This window comes from Cucurbita moschata, unplaced genomic scaffold, assembly GCF_002738365.1.
Source record: "Cucurbita moschata cultivar Rifu unplaced genomic scaffold, Cmos_1.0 Cmo_Scf00065, whole genome shotgun sequence".
NCBI classification, from domain to species: Eukaryota; Viridiplantae; Streptophyta; class Magnoliopsida; order Cucurbitales; family Cucurbitaceae; genus Cucurbita; species Cucurbita moschata.
This window is the reverse complement of record NW_019268581.1, coordinates 111006-131318: the sequence shown is the minus strand read 5'-3', so window position 1 is coordinate 131318 and position 20313 is coordinate 111006. Positions and strand designations below refer to the sequence as shown.

The 20313-nt window shown below is 34.3% G+C and overlaps 1 non-coding gene across 1 annotated transcript; it reads left to right on the top strand.

The window, feature by feature from the left end:
• Positions 1-3002: 3002 nt before the first annotated feature.
• On the top strand, positions 3003-3074 carry TRNAQ-UUG. The gene has a single exon. It is a non-coding gene; the product is annotated as a tRNA-Gln (tRNA).
• Positions 3075-20313: the final 17239 nt, after the last annotated feature.

The window sequence follows — 20313 nt, the reverse complement described above, 5'->3', positions numbered from 1 at the left end:
ACCATACTCAATCCTTTCCACGGCTCAGGATCAAACTGGTACACCGCTCTTTTTACGAGTTCAAAAGCAAACTCAATCCTTTCCACAGCTCAGGATCAAACCAATACACCGCTCTTTTTACGAGTTCAAGAGCAAACTCAGGCTCAGGATCAAATCAGTACACCCCTCTTTTTACGAGTTCAAGAGCAGACTCAATCCTTTCCACGGCTCAAGATCAAACCGGTACACCGCTCTTTTTACGAGTTCAAGAGCAAACTCAATCTTTTCCACGGCTCAGGATCAAACCAATACAATTGTCTGAAATCTTATAGAAACACACCACAACACTCTGAAATAATAGACATCTCTCGAATAAGATAGAATTGGAAGCTTTGGAGAGAAACAATGGAGGCTTTTTAAAAAAAAATTTAGATCGAGGAAACAAATGTTCTGTGTGTTATGTTGTGAAAAATACTAAGAGATGATGAGTTTAAATAGCGATCAAGTTGTAAAAATAGGAATTGATACGGACCACTAAAACTGATACGGACCACTAAAACGTGAATCGAAACATGAACCACGAAAAATAATATTTATTTATTTTTAAATTTATCGTAAAAAATTATAGAACACATATTTCATATAAATATATATATATATATTATTTTAAATAAATATTAAAACATTTTAAATTCATTTTTATTATATATATATATATATATATATATATATATATATATATATATATATAACATATTTAAATGTAATACTATACAAAAATGTTAATGAACATTTTAAAAATAATTAAAAGTTTTATAAATCTAAATGAAATCCTTATAATTGAAATGATATTTTAATTCAAATAATTATCTTTATGAAAACTAAATGAAATCATTATAATTTCTATTCATTTAAAAGTAATAACTCATTTTCATAAATGAAATCATTATAATATTTTTTTTTCATTTAAAAGTAACACCTAGTTTACCTAGTTTTCATAAATGTAAATGAAATCTTTATAATTTCTTTCCATTTAAAAGGTAACCGAAAACTTTTATAAATATAATTGAAATGATTTTATTATTTAAAAGTAAAGGAAAACTTTTATAAATGTAATTGAAAACTCCACCATTTGTTACTCTACCAAATTTATAAATGTCATATTTCGACTGGTCTATGATGTCAATTTTGTCGCTGGTCCATGATGTCAATTTTGTCACCACATCATCAATTTTGTTACCATATCATCACGTCAGGTATCTTGTTTTGAATTTGATTGATCCATGATGTCAATTTTGCCACCACATCATCACGTCGGGTATTTGTTTTGACTAGAACTTCTTCGTTTTATCTCTAATTTGAGTGAACCAAAAAAGACGTTAAAATCGTTGTTCCCAACCTTACACTGTGGAAAAAAATACTGAGAATTGTTAATAATTGAAGGTAGGTTTGTTATCATCAAAAGATTAAGGCAAAAAAGCCATAAGATAATTGGCCGATTATACCTATAGGGTAGTTTTAAGCGTGACAAGGAGACTAATTTTTTTTTTAGTTAAAAATTAGAATTATAACCATCTGCCTAAAACCCTCCGACTAATTTTGCTTCATTTCTAAATGAAGACAGACAAAGTAGAAAAATGAAAACATGTAAATTGTAAACTCAAACATTTCAAAGAAATAAATAAGTTTTGATGGTATCAATGCTAATGAGAAAACAATCAAACCAAATTTATTTCAAACATAGACTTTATGTCTCCCTCTTGTAAAGCCAATAAACCAAAGGGCCTAATATAGTAGAGATATAAAAAAAATGTTACCCTTGCTGTGTTGTGCCATAAGTGATCAATGGATGTTGACTTTGACCAAATCATACTATTTTTCTTTTTTTCTATATTTTGAAACTATTTTAAGCACTCTTCTCTTGTACTCCTTATAATTTCTACCTTTTAATGTTGTAAATATTTGTGCAGGGTGACTATTATAATTATCAGTCAACTGAGTTAAGTGGAAATAAATTTTGAAGATGAAATTAAAGTATTAATTTTGATGTCATTAGTAATTCACAATGATAATATTCAAAATACTTGACAAAAAAGAATGGTCAACATAAGATATTTGAAACAAATAAATATTTTGATGTCATTAGTAATTCACAATGATAATATTCAAAATACTTGACAAAAAAGAACAGTCAGCATAAGATATTTGAAACAAATAATATTTTGATGTCATTAGTAATTCACAATGATAATATTCAAAATACTTGACAAAAAAGAATGGTCAACATAAGATATTTGAAACAAATAAATATTTTTGTCCTATATGATTATCAAATCACTCATTTGAAATTCCTTAATAATAAACCTGAAGTCTTACATCTTTTATAGAGAAAAGTTCCTTAAATAGAAGTCTTATTAGATACTTCTAAGCATTTAGAGATCAACTAGAAACAAAGCTAAACATTCTAAAAAAAATTAGGGTTAAACTTTTAAGTTAACGTAATTTAAGAAACTTATGATTTTTATATTATCAAGAGTTTAATTGAGCTAGGTTGATTCAATCTAGTGGACCCAAGAATTGAACCGAACCAAACAACCTAGTTAGCAACATGATTTAGTGGAAGCATTTTCACGCAAAGTAGAAGCAATAATGGAGGGTTTGAAATAATATAGTTTTCACCCCTTGTTTCTTGAATATTGAAATAATATAGTTTTCATGTTAAGTTTTGCACGGAAGAAAGAAAGACAGGGATGTAAAGTATTATTTCAATTTGTTTGAAATATATAACAATACATAAATTAACTATAAGAAATATATAAAATTACATGTTCTCCAAGAGCTTCAATCAACACTGGAGGGTTACTTTTGCAACCACTCTAAAGGTGCTCAAGATCACAATGAGTTAGATAAAACAGCTCTAGAACTTTGAATCCAATAACTTGAGTTTGACTCGTGATAGGATCTCTCTTCTGGTGGAATCTGCATAAAATAGGAAAACCATTCCAAAATAAATTTTTATAAGGGGTTCTATGGTGTAGTGGTTAGCACTTTGGACTTTGAATCCAACGACTTGGGTTCAACTCCCGGTAGGATCTTTATGAAATGACCTTGATGTGAAAACATAGAATTAAGGAACAACAACATTGTTGAGTTGTTCAAATTTTCTTGAGGCATAAGGTGTAACATTGTTGAGTTATTCCGAACTTGCTCCGCTTCATGCCTTCCAATGCCTTCCAAGGCTTCATGAACATGCCAACTTGAAATCTTGAATTTATTCTCATGTCATACAAAATAGACCTTACAGAAAATAGTTGGTAATTTTGAGCATTGAATAGACCTTACAGAAAATAGTTGGTAATTTGGAGCATTGAATAGACCTTACAGAAAATAGTTGGTAATTTGGAGCATTGAATAGACCTTACAGAAAATAGTTGGTAATTTGGAGCATGTCTAAGCCTTGAGCTAGGATATGACTTCTTGTTTCGTTTTCAAGAACTAAACCTTAGAGGTTGTCATGTCATGCTTCGTATTTTAACCATGAAAACTCTTTCGAAGTAACTCTTATTTTTCTCCGCATGAGTGCAATAGGGGGCGTTGTCATAATCGTGGCATCCTGCTAGCAAATCGTGGTGCAGGGCATCTCATTTAGGTGAGGGAGATAATAAGTTCATCATGGAATCCTGCTCATGGTACATATACCATAGCATCCCGCCTAAAGAGAAATAGGGGCCTCGTGGTACACCTCGTGAAGTGAGATAATGGTTACTTCAGGCATGGATCCTAGCACTTGTTAAGCATGATGTTTGCATTAACCTAGGTGTTTTCTTGGATTCTTGGTGATCCTAGGTTATGCATAACGTCTTGGGTCAAGCTTGGAACTTATAAGTTCTTAGGAATAGCCCAGCATGATATTGGGCACGTAGTATCTATTAGAGACTAAGGGTACATCTGGGGAATCTATTATTTCAGGGATACCACTTTAGTTATCCTAGGAGGTAAAGTTATATGGATCGTGATGAGCATTTTCTCCCATATCTTGGTTTCGCTAACTAAAGTTTTCCAATAACTCCCAAACTTCATTACCTTATATAACCTCTGGGGATAAGGATTCATACAACATTTCATAAAATAAGATCTACTGAGAAAACCCGAGAAAAGGTCAAATTTTGAGTTGACTTGGACAATTCTGTTGGACTGGCCGTATTATCGTTTTCTTCCTCTGAACAGGAAGAAGATGCGTATTTTTCGCATCGCCGGCATCTGAAACTCGGCCTATACAGCCACATTTACAGCGTTTCTCTCCTTGATTTCTTCGTGAAACTTAAAGATGGATGTTACAAGAAAGGGCTAGGGATTTATTTGATAACTTCTCGTGGATCGTAGCCTAAGATATTCGCTACCAAAGTTCATCCAAAATCTGATTTATTGCTGGAGATAAAACAAAGGATTTCTTATTGGGTAGCCGATTCTAGGGGTTTCAAGGCCCTATTTCTTCATTGAACCTCTTCCATATCCTATCTTCAGGCTAAAGGAATTGGTTTGGAGGAACGAACGTCTTTGAGTGTAGGACCTTAATTTCCAGAAATCGTTCTCGGTATGCAACTCACTCGAAACGCCAGATTTTCGATCTCGTGGGTAGCTTATTCTACGACGTTTCAGCTCTCGATTCCTTCATCAAGTTTACTCAACTTCTTCCTTTGAAGCTAGAGGAATCCTTAATTGAAGGAAAAGAGATTGTAGATAGAAATTTTGAGTCTTATCCCCAATTTAATTTCGAAACCTATTTCCTTCAATTTGGCAGGCTCTCGAGGTTATTTTTCTTCGTGGTCTTCTATGGAAGCATTCCTTGGAGGTGCAGAAATTGATTGGAATCATTCTTGCTCGACGAGTCATCATGTATCCTCAGATTGGATTTTCAAGTTTTTCTTGAAGTTCTTCAATGAATGATTGAATTGGGGGAATGGTTTCTAGGCACTTTCAATACTCTATTCCTTCATAGAACTTGTGGGTAATCTTGTTGAGAAACGGTAGGAATAAGTTTGAAGAGAAATGGTGGAGGATTGTTCTCGAATTTGGAAGACATCTGAGAGTAGGAGACCCACAATCTAAACGCTTATTGCCTTCGATTGGGGGATCGATCTTTCTCGATTCTTATTCCGTATTGTTGCTCCTACTTCAAACTTTATAGGAGGAGCTTAAACCAACATTGAGAGCTCCAGAATCTTCGTTATTTAGAGATCGAACTTTCTGGATAATTTTTTGGAGATATCAACTCCGATCATATCCTTACCGACCTTGGCTTTGAATACTAGTCGTTGGATGTGATGAACCGTGCGTGTTCGTTCTAGATCATATCAAATTTTGGAGGAGATCCGACGGTTGAGATTTGAGTTTGAAAGATTTTGCTCGGATGGTCACGGTAGATGCTCTTATTCTAATTAGAGTGGCATTTCTGTAATTATCCATTCTTCCAGGGGTATTTTGGTAATTTGCCACTTTTTGAATATTTTATTATTATTTTTCTCGAAAAATCCATAATTTTTCTACAAATTTCTCATCGCTTTTTTATCATTTTTCCCTTTTTTTTTTAATCTTGAGATTCCTTCTAGATAAAAAATTACAAATCCAAAAAGATTCTTGATAATTGATAAAATGACTTTTTTGCCCTTCTGATTTGCTTTTTCTTTTCCAATCCTTTTCAAAAGGCCTTTGACTCCTTCAAATCACTTGTTAGGGTACACGAGTGACTTGACTAAGTCCTTTGTTCTTGCTTAATCCTTTTATTTTTTTCCTTTCTATCCTTTGGGTCTTTCATGAGTGGCTTATTCTTATGGGAGATAATTTCCTTCATTTTTGGGGTGTTACATATACATACTCATTAAAAACACAAAATAAGAAGCAGACTCAAAAGAAGAACAAAAAATACTAGATTAAAAACAGAGCTTAGTCCATGGCCCACACTCCAAAGTTCGCTCTCATCCACGACCAACTCTTAGTTACTTGAAAACAAATGATAAACATGGAGTGAGTAAAACTTAGTAAGTAGCCTACTAGTAGGTTCTTAATCGCGACCTTAAGTTAGGATATTACTTCTTATTATGTTTTCAGGATCTTATACTGATCTTGAAAACCTTCCCCTAAAATAACCTTCAATTTTCTCCCCATCTATCTTTTTTTAAACACTTATGAAAGTTAAAGAGTAGTTTTGAAGTTTTTTTTTTTTTTTGGAAATTCAACCCTATTTTTTTAAAAAAATAATTATGATTATTTTTTTTATAGGTAAATTGCAAAGTTTAATGGTAGTTTTTATTAATTTAGATTAAAAAAAATACAAATTTTTGTTGATTAAGTTAATATTAATTCTGTATTTTTTTAATTAATGTATCATTGTCATATCGGTGTCCTATGAATGACATGTTACCATATCTATTTGGTATCATATTTATTTCTCATATCCATATCTTTTTTTTTTTTTTTTTGTGACTGAGATATTTTGCTTTTATAAATAGATATCTTCACCAAAATAAATTTAATTTATGTTAAGATGGAGAATAAAAATTGACAACTTAGGACTTTGATTCCTCTTAGTGTGAAGCTTCCATCTTGCAATTACTTGGGTAGAGAATGTGTTTCACTTAAAATTTTGCTTTTATAAATAGATATCTTCACCAAAATAAATTTAATTTATGTTAAGATGGAGAATAAAAATTGACAACTTAGGACTTTGATTCCTCTTAGTGTGAAGCTTCCATCTTGCAATTACTTGGGTAGAGAATGTGTTTCACTTAAAATTTTGCTTTTATAAATAGATATCTTCACCAAAATAAATTTAATTTATGTTAAGATGGAGAATAAAAATTGACAACTTAGGACTTTGATTCCTCTTAGTGTGAAGCTTCCATCTTGCAATTACTTGGGTAGAGAATGTGTTTCACTTAAAATTTTGCTTTTATAAATAGATATCTTCACCAAAATAAATTTAATTTATGTTAAGATGGAGAATAAAAATTGACAACTTAGGACTTTGATTCCTCTTAGTGTGAAGCTTCCATCTTGCAATTACTTGGGTAGAGAATGTGTTTCACTTAAAATTCACTCAAGAGAAAAGAATCAAATAACGAACCATATTTGAGAGAGGATAATTTTTTTTTTTTTAATCTTTGAGGAATAAGGAAGAATAAAAATTAAAACTTGGCATGAATGACATCTTCTTGAATCTTTGTTTTGTTCTCGTAAATGTATATAAAAAGAAAAAAAAAATTATATATTTTTAGATATAATTTAAGATTACCTATTCAATAAAACTCCATCCAAACTTCTACTCATAAATTTAATTATTATTTGTATACAATTGTTAATATGTAAGAAAATATACGTACAAAATGTTTATACTATTGGTAATACATTTGTAATACCCAAAGAAATAGAAATAGAAAAAGAAAAAAAAAAGGAAAAGTTGAGAGGGGCAAATTCTAAGGGGTCCAAATGAAACCCTATCGAGAGTCCTGCAAAAGAGAAATAGTGAGAGAAAGGGGTAGAGAGAACCTAGAGAGAGGAGAGAGGATGAACCGCCAGAAGACTCACCGAAAACTACCATCAGAGTCTATTTAGGTGAAGATCATGATGCAAGGAGGTGAAGATCATGATACAGGGAGACTTTCTTGGAAGGGAAAAGAGAATGTGGGTGGTCGGAGTCCCATTTTTCATCAAGAAATCGGAAAACCTGCAAGGTAAGGATCTTGAACATTTTCTCAGATCTACGATTTTTCTTTGTGAATCAAGAACTAAAATCTTGATATATTCATCTAGGAACAACTCTACGCATGATCTGTGAAGAAGTTTGGCCGAGACCTCAACCCAAAGGCGGAGATCTGAGAGTCGTCCGAGAACGGTGAGTGAACTTCCGACGTTCTTAACTCGTCCGGTAGTCAAGCAAAAATTACAAAAAAAATACTAGGACGTAGCCCGTAACACGATCTAAAACTTTACCGAATGAATCATGTCGATTTGATCTACAGATCAAAATATATGAAAATCGGAAAAGAGGACTGTGTTTCGATTTTCAGAGGGCAGAGAAGAAAGAAGAAGAAGAAAAAAAAAAAGTCGGCCGGCAAGCGGCGGAGGGCGGCGACAGGCGCCGGACACGCGTCGACCATCCACTGGAGCAACGCAGCTCCAGTGAGGCGTCGACACGTGTTGCTTGCAAGCCGTGCAGCCTGCGACTGGCGCCTTCCCGCGTGCGTGACCACACACTCCCAGCCCACTACTGGCGCGTGAGTATGCGTGGGACGGCCAATTTGGTCCGGTTGCTTTCTATTTGCCCGATTTTTGTCCCGGTTCCTGTTCTAATACTGTTTTTACCTGAATAGGGACCTAATTTAAAGAAATCAGTATTATTGGACACCTCACGCGCAAAGAAACACTAGAAAAAGGGCACGCATCAACCAGGTAAGTCACCATCCGGTATTTAGGAAGAAGTACTTGTAGGATTCGCTTGGATTACATGCATGCTAGGAGTTTTACTTCATATTAGCTCTCCATGTAAATTATTTGTCAGAGTATTTGATATGACTATATTGGGTGATTTACATGAGTGTTGCCGTATGCTTTATGCTTTCGCTGTATGTATGCATGCATTTAATTTATGTTGGAATTGTGTATTCCATGTTCCGGGTGCTTGATGGACGAATTCGCCCCATTGAGCGCGAACTTCGTGCTCTGGGTGATTGATGGAGGTCATCGGCCTGTTGAGCCGGTATGCCTAGTTTGCATAAATTATATAGTACGATGTTAGAAGATGATTGCATGCACACTCTGTTAATTGCTAGGGCCCATTTCTAGAATAAGCTTAGGAAATTATTGTTAGGAGCGATATGTCGCCAGCCAGATTTAATTTTTCCTAGGAACTTAGCGGTTTACCATGGCAAGAGGATACCTCGGAGTGTTCATAGATTGCTAGCGTGAGAACGGTATCTATAGCTTCGTGGGAGGACCAAGGGTCCCTGATCAGTCCTTACTGCTCTTAGCCATTTCGCATAGGAAATGTGTCCCCATGTCGTACAACCCATTAGCTGCATGGGAATGGGTTGGGTCGCGCCCCCTATAGGGGGACTATATGGGCGTAGGGGTATTCAGCACACCCCTAGGCTAGATACCATGTAGTCCTAGATAGCCATGTAGAGGTAGCACCTTATAGAGAGATACCGACCACATTAGCTTGGCGTAAGAAACCTTTAGGCGTTTAATGAAAGGCCGACGAACCAGTGAAACCAAAGGGGCAAGCCCTAAGGGACTAAGATTAGAACCAGATGTCCTAGAACCGAAGTAGGAAACCGTGGAAATTCTGTTAAACTAAGATGCGAAGAGAGCCTACAAGTAGGTGGCTTACTGAGTATAATTTTTATACTCATTCCTTTCTACCTTTTTTGTCAGGTGCTGGTCGAGGTGGAGGAGCGTTCGAGAGCTGTGCGGTCACAAAGCGGGTCGTTCCGGAGCATCAGTCCCTTTTCGGTCTTTTGAAGTCTTTTGCTAATTTCTTTTATATTTGTATTTTATTTCCTTTTTGTAAACTTAAATCCTCTTTTGAAATATTTTAATTTTATTTGATTTTCATCTTTTTATTTCACTCTTCCTTTTATTTTCATTTCTTTTTGTTTGTTTTCGATTTCATCTTTTTAGTCACGATTCGGTTTTTCAAAGCCTCAAAAGATCGGGTCGTGACAACATTAGTCTTGGTTGTTTGACTAAAACAATGCAACCATTGTCCAAACTAAAGAATTTGATTAGAAGCTATCTCCTAATAGAGGGAGGCTCAATTAGACTTTGTTGTAAGATTCGACCATATAAATATTGAACTCCAAAGTATTCACGAGCAAAGTAAGTTTGTTGAAACTATCTATAAAAGTGTTCCAAAGTGAGTCGTGGAGAAGATTTGCCTTAAAATCTAGTTCCAATTAAGGATGTCAATGATGAAGAAGTGCAAGCTGTTGGAAGGTTTGCCGTGGAAAATTTTAGAGGTGGTAAATATAATTTAATTTACAAGCGTGTGGTAAATGGTCTTTTCAATCCCATATATAGGCTTTGACCCCAAATTTTATATTATTGTGATAGAAGCTATAAATGACAATAATATTCATGATAGAAGTTATGTCATATGCCATCCTATAAGCTCTTTTGAGAAATTCATCAAATTCCCTCTCCACAAGTAGCATAACTACTAGATTGCTTTCTTTTATATAAAAATGGCATAGTCATAATGATATAATAATCATTATGTAAGCATCTTTTCTTTTTCTCTCGTGCCCACCTTATACATAACATGTTAAATTAACTCATACTTAAAAAAATAATTTCTCTCTATTGGAGATGCATGGTATCGATCCTCGTACCTCTCGCATGCTAAGCAAGCGCTCTACCATCTGAGCTACATCCCCACAATCATTATATTACAAAACCCTAAATTTTCCGTCATCAATAATAGTGAAAATGAAGAAATATTGCTACCCAACATGTCATGGATAAGGAAAAATTGAAAAGAAATAATATATTTAATAATAGATAGTCTTATTTTTGGAGATACGGGGTATCAATCCCCGTACCTCTCACATGCAAAGCGAGTGCTCTACCATCTAAGCTACATCCCCATGATTTATACATCATAAAACCCTAAAAGTCCCATCATCAATAATAGTGAAAATAAAAAAATATCAAAATATTAATAACAAATAGTTTGGTTTGGTGATGTGGGGCATCATAATTGTGAAAATGAAAAAATATAATAACAAATTAAATACTTTCTTTTGGAGATGCGGGCTATCAATCCCCGTACAACTCGCATGCAAAGTGAGCGCTCTACCATCTAAGCTACATCTCCACAATTTTTACGTCACAAAACCCTAAACGTTTCATTATGAATAATAGTGAAAATGAAAAAATATCGCTACTCATTATGTCATAAATAAGGAAATATTAAATAGAAATAAAATAGTAATAACGAATAGTTTCTTTTGGAGATGCGAGGTATCGATCCCCATATCTCTTGCATGCTACATTCCCACGATTTTACATCAAAACTCTAAACTTCCCGTCATCAATGATATTGAAAATGAAAAACTACCCCGCTCATTATGTCGTAAATAAGGAAAATTTTAAAAGAACTAATATATTTAATAATCGTTTCCTTTGTTGATGCATGGTATCGATCCCAGTACTTCTCACATTTGATGCAAATGCTCTACCATCTAAGCTATATCCTCAAGATTCTTATGTCACAAAATCCTAAACATCTCGTCATCAATAATAGTGAAAAATAAAAAAATAACGCTATTCATTATGTCATAAATAAGGAAAAATTGAATAGAAATAAAATAGTAATAACGAATAGTTTCTTTTGGAGATATGGGGTATCGATCCAATCCCCATACCTCTCGCATGCTAAGCAAGCAATCTACCATCTAAGCTACATTCCTACAATACTTATATCAGAAAACCCTAAATGTCCCGTCATCAATTCTAGTGAAAATGAAAAAATATCTCCGCTAATTATGTCATAAATAAGGAAAGGTTGAATAGAAGTAAAATATTAATAACAAATAGATTCTTTTGGAGATGGGGGATATCCCCTTACCTCTTGCATGCTAAATGAGCTCTACCATCATAAGCTACATCCCCACAATTGTTGCATCATAAAACCCTCAAATTCCCATCATCAATAATAGTGAAAATGAAGAAAATCTAGGGATGCAGGGTATCAATCCCCATACCTCTCACATGCAAAGCAAGTGCTCTATCATCTAAGCTATATCCCCACAATTCTTACGTCACAAAGTCCTAAACATCTTATCATCAGTAATAGTGAAAATAAAAAACTATCCCGGCTCATTATGTCCTAAATAAGAAAAAATTGAAAAGAAATAATATATTTAGTAATCGATTCAATTCAAGATGCAAGGTATCAATCCTCGTACCTCTCGTATGCTAAGTCGTATCTCTCGCATGCTAAGCGAAGCTACATCCCCACAATTCTTGCATCACAAAACCCTAAATTTTCCATCATCAATAATAGTGAAAATGAAGAAATATCGCTACTCAACCTGTCATGAATAAGGAAAAATTGAAAAGAAATAATTTTCAATAATATATTTAATAATAGATAGTTTTATTTTGGAGATGCGTGGTATCTATCCCCGTAACTCTCGCATGCAAAGCAAGTGGTCTACCATTTGAGCTACATCCCACGATTCTTATGTCACAAAATCCTAAACGTCTCGTCATCAATAATAGTGACATGAAAAACTATCCATGCTCATTATGTCATAAATAAGAAAAAATTGAAAAGACATAATATATTTAGTGATCGATTCATTTGGAGATGCAAGGTATCAACCCCGTATTTTCCACATCAGAAGTGAGCGCTCTACTATCTAAACTACATCCCCACGATTCTTACATTAGAAAACCTTAAACCTCCCGTTATCAGTAATTGTGAAAATGAAAAATATCTCTGCTCATTATTTCATAAATAAGGAAGATGTAATAGAAATAAAATATTAATAACATAGTTTACATATGTGTCACTTGTGTTATTTTAATGTATTTATTTACTTGGTAAATGTCTTTCATACTACAATCTCTTGAAGGGGCATTTTGAGAATCGAACTTTCATACCACTAGAGCAAATGCCTTTGTTATACCACTTGAAACGTATGTATGAAGCCTTAGGCCTAGGTATTAAGGTCGTATTTTGTCGTATTGCAGAAAACACGTGAAGTCCTCGGATGTAGAATTTGTCTTGGAGAATAAAGCCTTGACATTCAAATAGCATAGTAAAAAAAATAAATAAAGAAAAGAGTAAAGAACTAAAAAACCTAAAATCAAAATAACAAAAAATAAGAAAAATAATAAGAATTTCCAATGTCATTTGAATTCAAAAATAAAAATTGACAATCTAATTGAGAATAACACATTAATTATTGATACACACCCCATTTGATAAATAGATCAAAATTTTCTATGGCTCTATTCTATTAATAATTATATTAATTGTTATATTCTATAATAGAACAATTCCAATATTCAATATTTATTTGAAATTGAATTAGATTCTATATTCATATTAATTGGGAATAGCTAAGATCCCAGTAATTATTAAATTACTATGCATGTAACATTTCCGTTATGTGAGCCCGCTTAGCTGAGAGGTTAGAGCATCGCATTGGGATGGGATGTTAAGAAAGACTATGAGTATTAAGAGCATGATCCTATTATTGATATATTTTCACCCTTAGGCCTGTAGAATTTGGGAGAATAAAGCCTTGGCCTTGGGATGTGATGTTAAGAAAGACTGAGTATTAAGAGCATGATGGTATGGTAAGTATAAAATGTCGAATATGAAGTTAGGTTGATTTCGAATATGAAGTCCATAGATAAGAAAAGACTTAAACATAGAGGATTTTTCAAGAATTGAACTCAAAACCTCTTGCACCCCAAGTGAGAATCATACCACTAAATCAAATACCTTTTCTTGAACACCAAATATTTTTAGCTTCTACTCAAATATATTTTTCTCTTAGTAGTTGGAGGGCTATAAAACGAAAAGTTGAATTGTTATAATATACAAGGGTTATCAAATAAACCAACAACCCAACAAAAGAAATAAACTAATCAATTTTGGTTGGATTGATTCAGTTCAGTTCATCAGATTGTTTGATTTAATTTGTTCTATTTTGCCTCGTATGACAAGAAAATTAAGTTGTATTGAATGCACCTTAGTTTCATTTATGACAAACTCATATGAAACATAATTGCATTAATAGTACTCAGAGTTGGAGTCTATAAGCATTTCATGAACTTTAGTGCAATTCATGCTTCATTAAAGATAAATAAACTTTAGTTAGGTAAGGGGAACTTTAAATTACTTCACGTGGAGCTTCAATTACTATATGCTAGTTACAATCTTTAGGATTGACTAATTAGATACGGATTTAGTTTTTGTGTAATTATCAACTACAACTTATGTTTTCAAATTTTTAGGACATAATTTAGGTAGTTGTTTTTATGAGTCCTAAACTTGTTTCTTTGCATAATATGGATTTAGTTGAACTATTATCATCGATAAGATGGAGAAAGAAATTTTTTTTGAATTGACTAATAGACCTAGATTCATCGTTGTTGTCTTTTAACTTGTGATTTCGCAAAAAGCTTAACTAACTAATATGAATTGTCATGTCACAAGAACTTAAAGGTAAATCAAGAATATACCCTACACATCATTCAAGATGGCAATAAAATGGAGTTAAATTGAATGCACTTTAGTTTCATGTTTGTTGTGTTCAAGATAAAACATAATTGTATTAATGATATTGAGCATGGAGTCTATAAGAATTTAATGATCTTAAGAGAAATTCCTGTTTTATCAGAGGATACCAACTTTATATATGGTACTAGGAGATCAAGAATCTGGATTTGAATCTGGTTAAAGAACTGTATGATTTGAAAGTTTTGAATTCTAGACCAAATTTATACCTAATTATTTCTTTTTATGACTAATTATAAATTAAGAGAAAAATATTTTTGTAAAGATAGATTTATCTCTAAAGCTTTCGTGACAAAACCATGTTTAGACTAGCAGTTTAAAGTTAGGAGATGCGGTCACAGGTGTGATTATTTTTTATGGGTTCGTAATAGAACTTATCGTTGAGATGAGGGAACCTTCAAAGGTTGTGCACTCACAGATGGGGTTGATATGTAGCGTTAGTCTGTCTTTGTGTTTGATTTTTTTTTTATATTTATTATTATTATTATTATTTTTGTAATTGTATCCCAAACACTTTTTTTTTTTTTTGATAAATTTGAACAACATCGTATTATAATTTAATTTAATTTTATATTTAATGTTGTGTTGTTTTCTTAATCTCATTTTAATTTTACAACATTTTCTTATTTTATATTAATTTACTTTTATTTTTATTTGTTTTCACTCTCAATTTTAGTTTCTATTTGAGTTTTGAACCCTTGAAATTTGGGTTGTGACAGATTGGTACTAGATTTTAAATTATATAGATTTTTTCTTAGGATAAAGAGTCGTATATCTTTATGACTCAGCTTGATGACACGTCTCTCCGCGACCAAGTAAGCAGTCTAACCCTATTTTGTAGTATATGATATATTGTAAAACTTGTATAAATTTATTGTATGTTTTGATTTTCGTGGTAGTTTTAAAATGTCCTTGGACGTTAAAGAGTGAACGTTAACTATATAAGACAATACTGGATCAACGTTATAGTGTCTAGATATGGTGAGAAGGAAAAGAGTGGTCATGAGATATCTGACTAGCCTTAGAAAAACAGAGAGTCGTCGTTGCATAGTGCGAGACCTCTATTCCATGAAACTGGAGATGGTCCCTAAACGTCTGTATGGACCATTTCCAATCACACTTTCTTTAGTTCCCTGGCAGCGTCAACAGATTAACCCTACAGCGTGACAATCCTTGAGCTTCCACTCCTCCGTGGTCGTGGTATCCAGCTTCACCCCCAAAATGGGTTCCTGAATATCTTTCTCGTATAAATAATCTTCAATCTGCATCTTCTAGAAACTTATATCGAATCCATCAAACTTTTCAATTCTAGTATTGACTTTCCATCTTCACAGATCGTGGTGAATCTCTCCTCGCTCTGATACCAGTTATTAGAGTCACACAACAACGCACACACTTGATCTAAATGAACACAAAGAACATGATAGAGAAAATGTAAGAAGAAATATTGACTAATGGTTTTGTGATTAATGACACAAAGAACACAAAGAACATCATTCAGACAAACATCCATCAACCAAGAGGGGTGAAAATGATGACGATAGTACAGTTGAGAAAGAATCTTAGCCATGATGAATCTACACTTGCTGCCATTGTTGTATTTGAAAAGGGGGAGCTCAAGTGTGCCAACCTCAACAAAAACTTTTTTGCCACTACAAGAATACCACGACCCAAAACAAGAAGGTCAGATATTGGGTTTAACCCCACCAAGAGAGATAAATCATAAGATTAGTTTTATGTCGCCTACCACAAATAGATGTCATGCGGCTCAGCCTGAGCTAGCTGAATTCTACAAATAGCAAAATGGCATGTTCACAGTCGGGTTTATTTGACCACCAAAGGCTCTTGTCACTGATCACTCAAATGCTTGGCAAAGACATCAAGCCAACACCTCGACCGAAGAAGGGAGACAAAAATAAACCACTAAAGCATCACATGTTCACGCAAGAATACCATCTAGATGGATGAAGAGAAGGGTTGACCACGATAATTTCAAAGCAAATAGTGAGTTATGATAAGTTAAGGTTAGATCAACTTTGAGTTCAAAGCAACAAGAACCAAAGACTGGTGCGAAAATTCTATGGACTAGTCGAAGTTATCCACAAGATTAGGAAGACATCATATAGGATCCAATTGCTCCTACGGATAAAGACTAACGCTGTTGTCCACGTCAATAACTTGAAATGTTATTATTCCGACCAAGAAAGTATCAAGTAAAAGCAGGTGGTATGACGTGATGCAAAGAAAAAATTGTTTCAAGCGAAGAAAGTAGGAAAGACACCAACAGAGAAGACTTGAAGAGTTAACAAATCGAGAAGTGATTTTCAACAGCTCCTAGTAGGTTGGAAAAGACTCTTCAATACTGAGATCAGCTAGAAGCGCGTTGCGAGACCTAAAGTCAGCCTCATCCTACAACGTTGAGTTTATGAAGAGTCGGTTGATAGAGATATTTACAAATTGTGTAAGGGCAGATGTCGCGGTCATGATTGGCCGAGGCATGTTGCCTGTGGCTGCATGTTAGATGTCTCAGCTATTCCTGTAAACGATTTGTGGTACATGGTGGCATGCTCATTCCAAACACGTTTTACTTGCTTTCATCTTAGATAGGCGTTTACTATTATTGTTGTGCCAATACAGTGTGTATGATTAGTCCTCAAAATCATATCTATACCCATCAGGACTAAAATGTCCCAAAATGTACTATAGGAGAATGTGACCAGTTGTTGTTTCTTCACTTTTAGCTTATAACATTGCTTTATTTGAAAATGTTTTTAATGTATTTCCTCGCTCACGTTTTCTAAAATATTTCTTCTAAACGTGATTCGAGCATACACTGCTATTGTTCGTTCAATCTAAATTTTGCATGGTTGACTTGTTCATTGGATTAGAACAAATGCCACATAATCATTGTCTCACTACTGCAAGAGTGCGATTGTGACACTCGTCTTCCATTCAGTTGTGGGCCGCATCTTCTGACTAGTTACGTGAGTTTGACCTAGAGCATACGTGTAGGTTGAAAAAGAAATGGTTGGATGCGGACTGCGAATAAGGGTTGGGCGACGGAAGATTTTTTTTTTTTTTACCACATATGGACTTTGGGCTCGTGAGTCTTAAATTTGGGTTCGTTTGAAAAATTTTAGTTCATTTTTTAGTTCAAACGAACCCAAATTAAACCTACTAGTTCCTTCTTCCTTGCACGACTCACTCCTATCCGAGTAATCTACAGTGGGGAGACCCTTTAAAGCAACAAGCGAGATTGATAGCAGGGTTAAAGAAATGGTGAGTATGAAAAGACGTATCGCCTAACCTTCCTATAAGACGCTTCATTCTTTCTTGATCTATGAACCGACTTTATGAAAAAAATCAGTCTTTCGGCTGAAAGTGTGACTATTGGGTATGGATAAGCAAGACCTCTTGGTTCGGGGAAAATCGGAGATGTTGGCTAAGAAAACTAAGCAAACAAGTATAGGACGAACAAAATGCACATACAAATTGATTGACATGATCCCTCTCCCTCTCTCTTTGGCTAGTTGGCTAGTTGCACGATAAGCGGAAAAGCATACCAGGTAGGGAAAGAAAGGCTGCTCGATCTCCTGTAAGGCCAACCCTCAACGGCGAGCTCACCAGGCAATGCTATAAGTTCGATAGAAGTCCAAGGTTTCGTCTACTACAGACCAGGAAGCTCTTGTTGGAGCTAACATGAAATGAGAAATACATTCAATTACGGCAACTAATAGATAGCGAACTTTTTGGTAGAAACTAAATGATCCCTGGGCTCGGAAAAGAAAAGGAAAAGGTAGTCGTACTCCTACCTTTTCCGTCAGACGATAGTAAAGTTTGAGCTGAAAGGTGGGCTTAGCAGGTTTCAACAAATGTATAAATAAAAAGAGGAAGCAACCGGTCCTAAAGAGGATACTGATACGCATCCATTTGTGTTATCCGCCAAGGAAATTATCAAGGAATTCTCTATACATGGCTGAGAGATGACTGTATTGTTGCACATCTTGAATAAAATACCGTAGGCAAGCGAAGCTTTTGAAAATGAAAGCGTGTAGAACTCAGATCCACTTTCTCTTAGATTCGAAAACTTCGGATCTGATCTTCCTTTCGTCTCCAGGTGACTGAGAGAGAATTTAGGCCTGGCGTGCATCTGATTTGGTCAACAATAAGGTACGAAGCGGATTGATTAAATGGGCTTGAAGTTCCATTATCGTTAGGTCGAAGATCTCTACTAGGTTTAGTGCACTTTGGTAGTTGCGAATGTTGCCGTAATCCAATGTCTTTCTCATTCGACATTCTCTCTTACCAAGCACTCATACTCGCCAGGGTTGAGGAGACAGTCCGTGAGCTAATTGGGTTTCGAGATTGCGTATACGTGAAAATAGCTCGCTTTCGACTTTCTCCTCGGCGTTTTGTGCCTGGTTCTAGTTCAAGAAAGGGTCTGATCTCTTTCATTGGAGCATATTGATGCCGAAGGAGTCTTCGAAACCGGTGAGAGGCTATGATGACTTCAGGCTATTCAAATAGCATGACCGATGCCACAAAGAAAGGGTATCTAAGTCACACTAGTGGAATAGCTTTTTCATAATAATTATCTCGATATATGATACCAAAAACCTGCCTGATGACTGATAAGGTAAGGGGTTTCAAAAGACAAAAGAATGACAATTCTACGTGTGATAGAAAAGAAGATTTTTTTTTTTCAGTGTGCGCGGTTCGCCTGCCTTCCTGACCACGGATAGGCTATGGGGCTTTGCACTTTGGCCCCTGAGAATACCACATCAAGGTGACAGGATTCGAACCTATGGCTCTCTGAAACTTCTTCATCGGTTATTTGGGCGCATCTTAATTATGACCTATGTGACGACAGTGGACAACATGCCTGCCTTCCTGACCACGGATAGACTACAGGGCTTTGCACTTCGGCCTCTGAGAATACCACATCAAGGTGACAGGATTCGAACCTATGGCTCTCTGAAACTTCTTCAACGGTTATTTCGGCGCATCTTCCTTAAAAGGATTGTGACAACAGATGACCCATTTGACTGAAAAGTTCCTAGAAAGAATACAATAGAACAATTTGTGTAATGCTCTTTTTGAAGTCCGACCATCTTTATTCTTCCAAGAATATGTTTCATTCTCTATTCTCATCTTCTTGGTTCAATGTTTAAAAACCATATTTTAAATCATATTATCTTGCATAGGTTAAATGTTTAAAAACCACATTTTAAATCATATTATCTTGCATAGGTTCAATGTTTAAAAACAACATTTTAAATCATATTATCTTGCATAGGTTCATTTTGATATAATATTGTTAGAGGTATTTTGAGAATCGAACTTGAGACCTCTCACACCCAAAACAATAATCATACCACTTAGACCAAATGCCTGTGTAGTAGATCTAGAATTCTTAGTTGCTAGTCTATATATTTTTCGTGCCTCAATATATGAAATTTATATAAGTTGAAGTTGTGCATTGCCACGCATACCTTATAGAGAGAAGAAAAAAGAATAGAAGTTATTTTCTAGTGTAAGTTAGAAGTTAGAAGTTATTATTACTATAGAGAGAAGAAAAAAGAATAGAAGTTATTTTTTAGTGTAAGTTAGAAGTTATTATTACTATAAAGAGAAGAAAAAAGAATAAAAGTTATTTTCTAGTGTAAGTTACAAGTTATTATTACTATAAAGAGAAGAAAAAAGAATAGAAGTAGAAAAAAGAGTAGAAGTTATTTTCTAGTGTAAGTTAGAAGTTATTATTAATTTAGAGAAAAGAAAATAGAATAGAAGTTATTTTCTAGTGTAAGTTAGAAGTTATTATTACTATAGAGAGAAGAAAAAAGAATAGAAGTTATTTTCTAGTGTAAGTTAGAAGTTATTATTACTATAGAGAGAAGAAAAAAGAATAGAAGTTATTTTCTAGTGTAAGTTAGAAGTTATTATTACTATAGAGAGAAGAAAAAAGAATAGAAGTTATTTTCTAGTGTAAGTTAGAAGTTATTATTACTATAGAGAGAAGA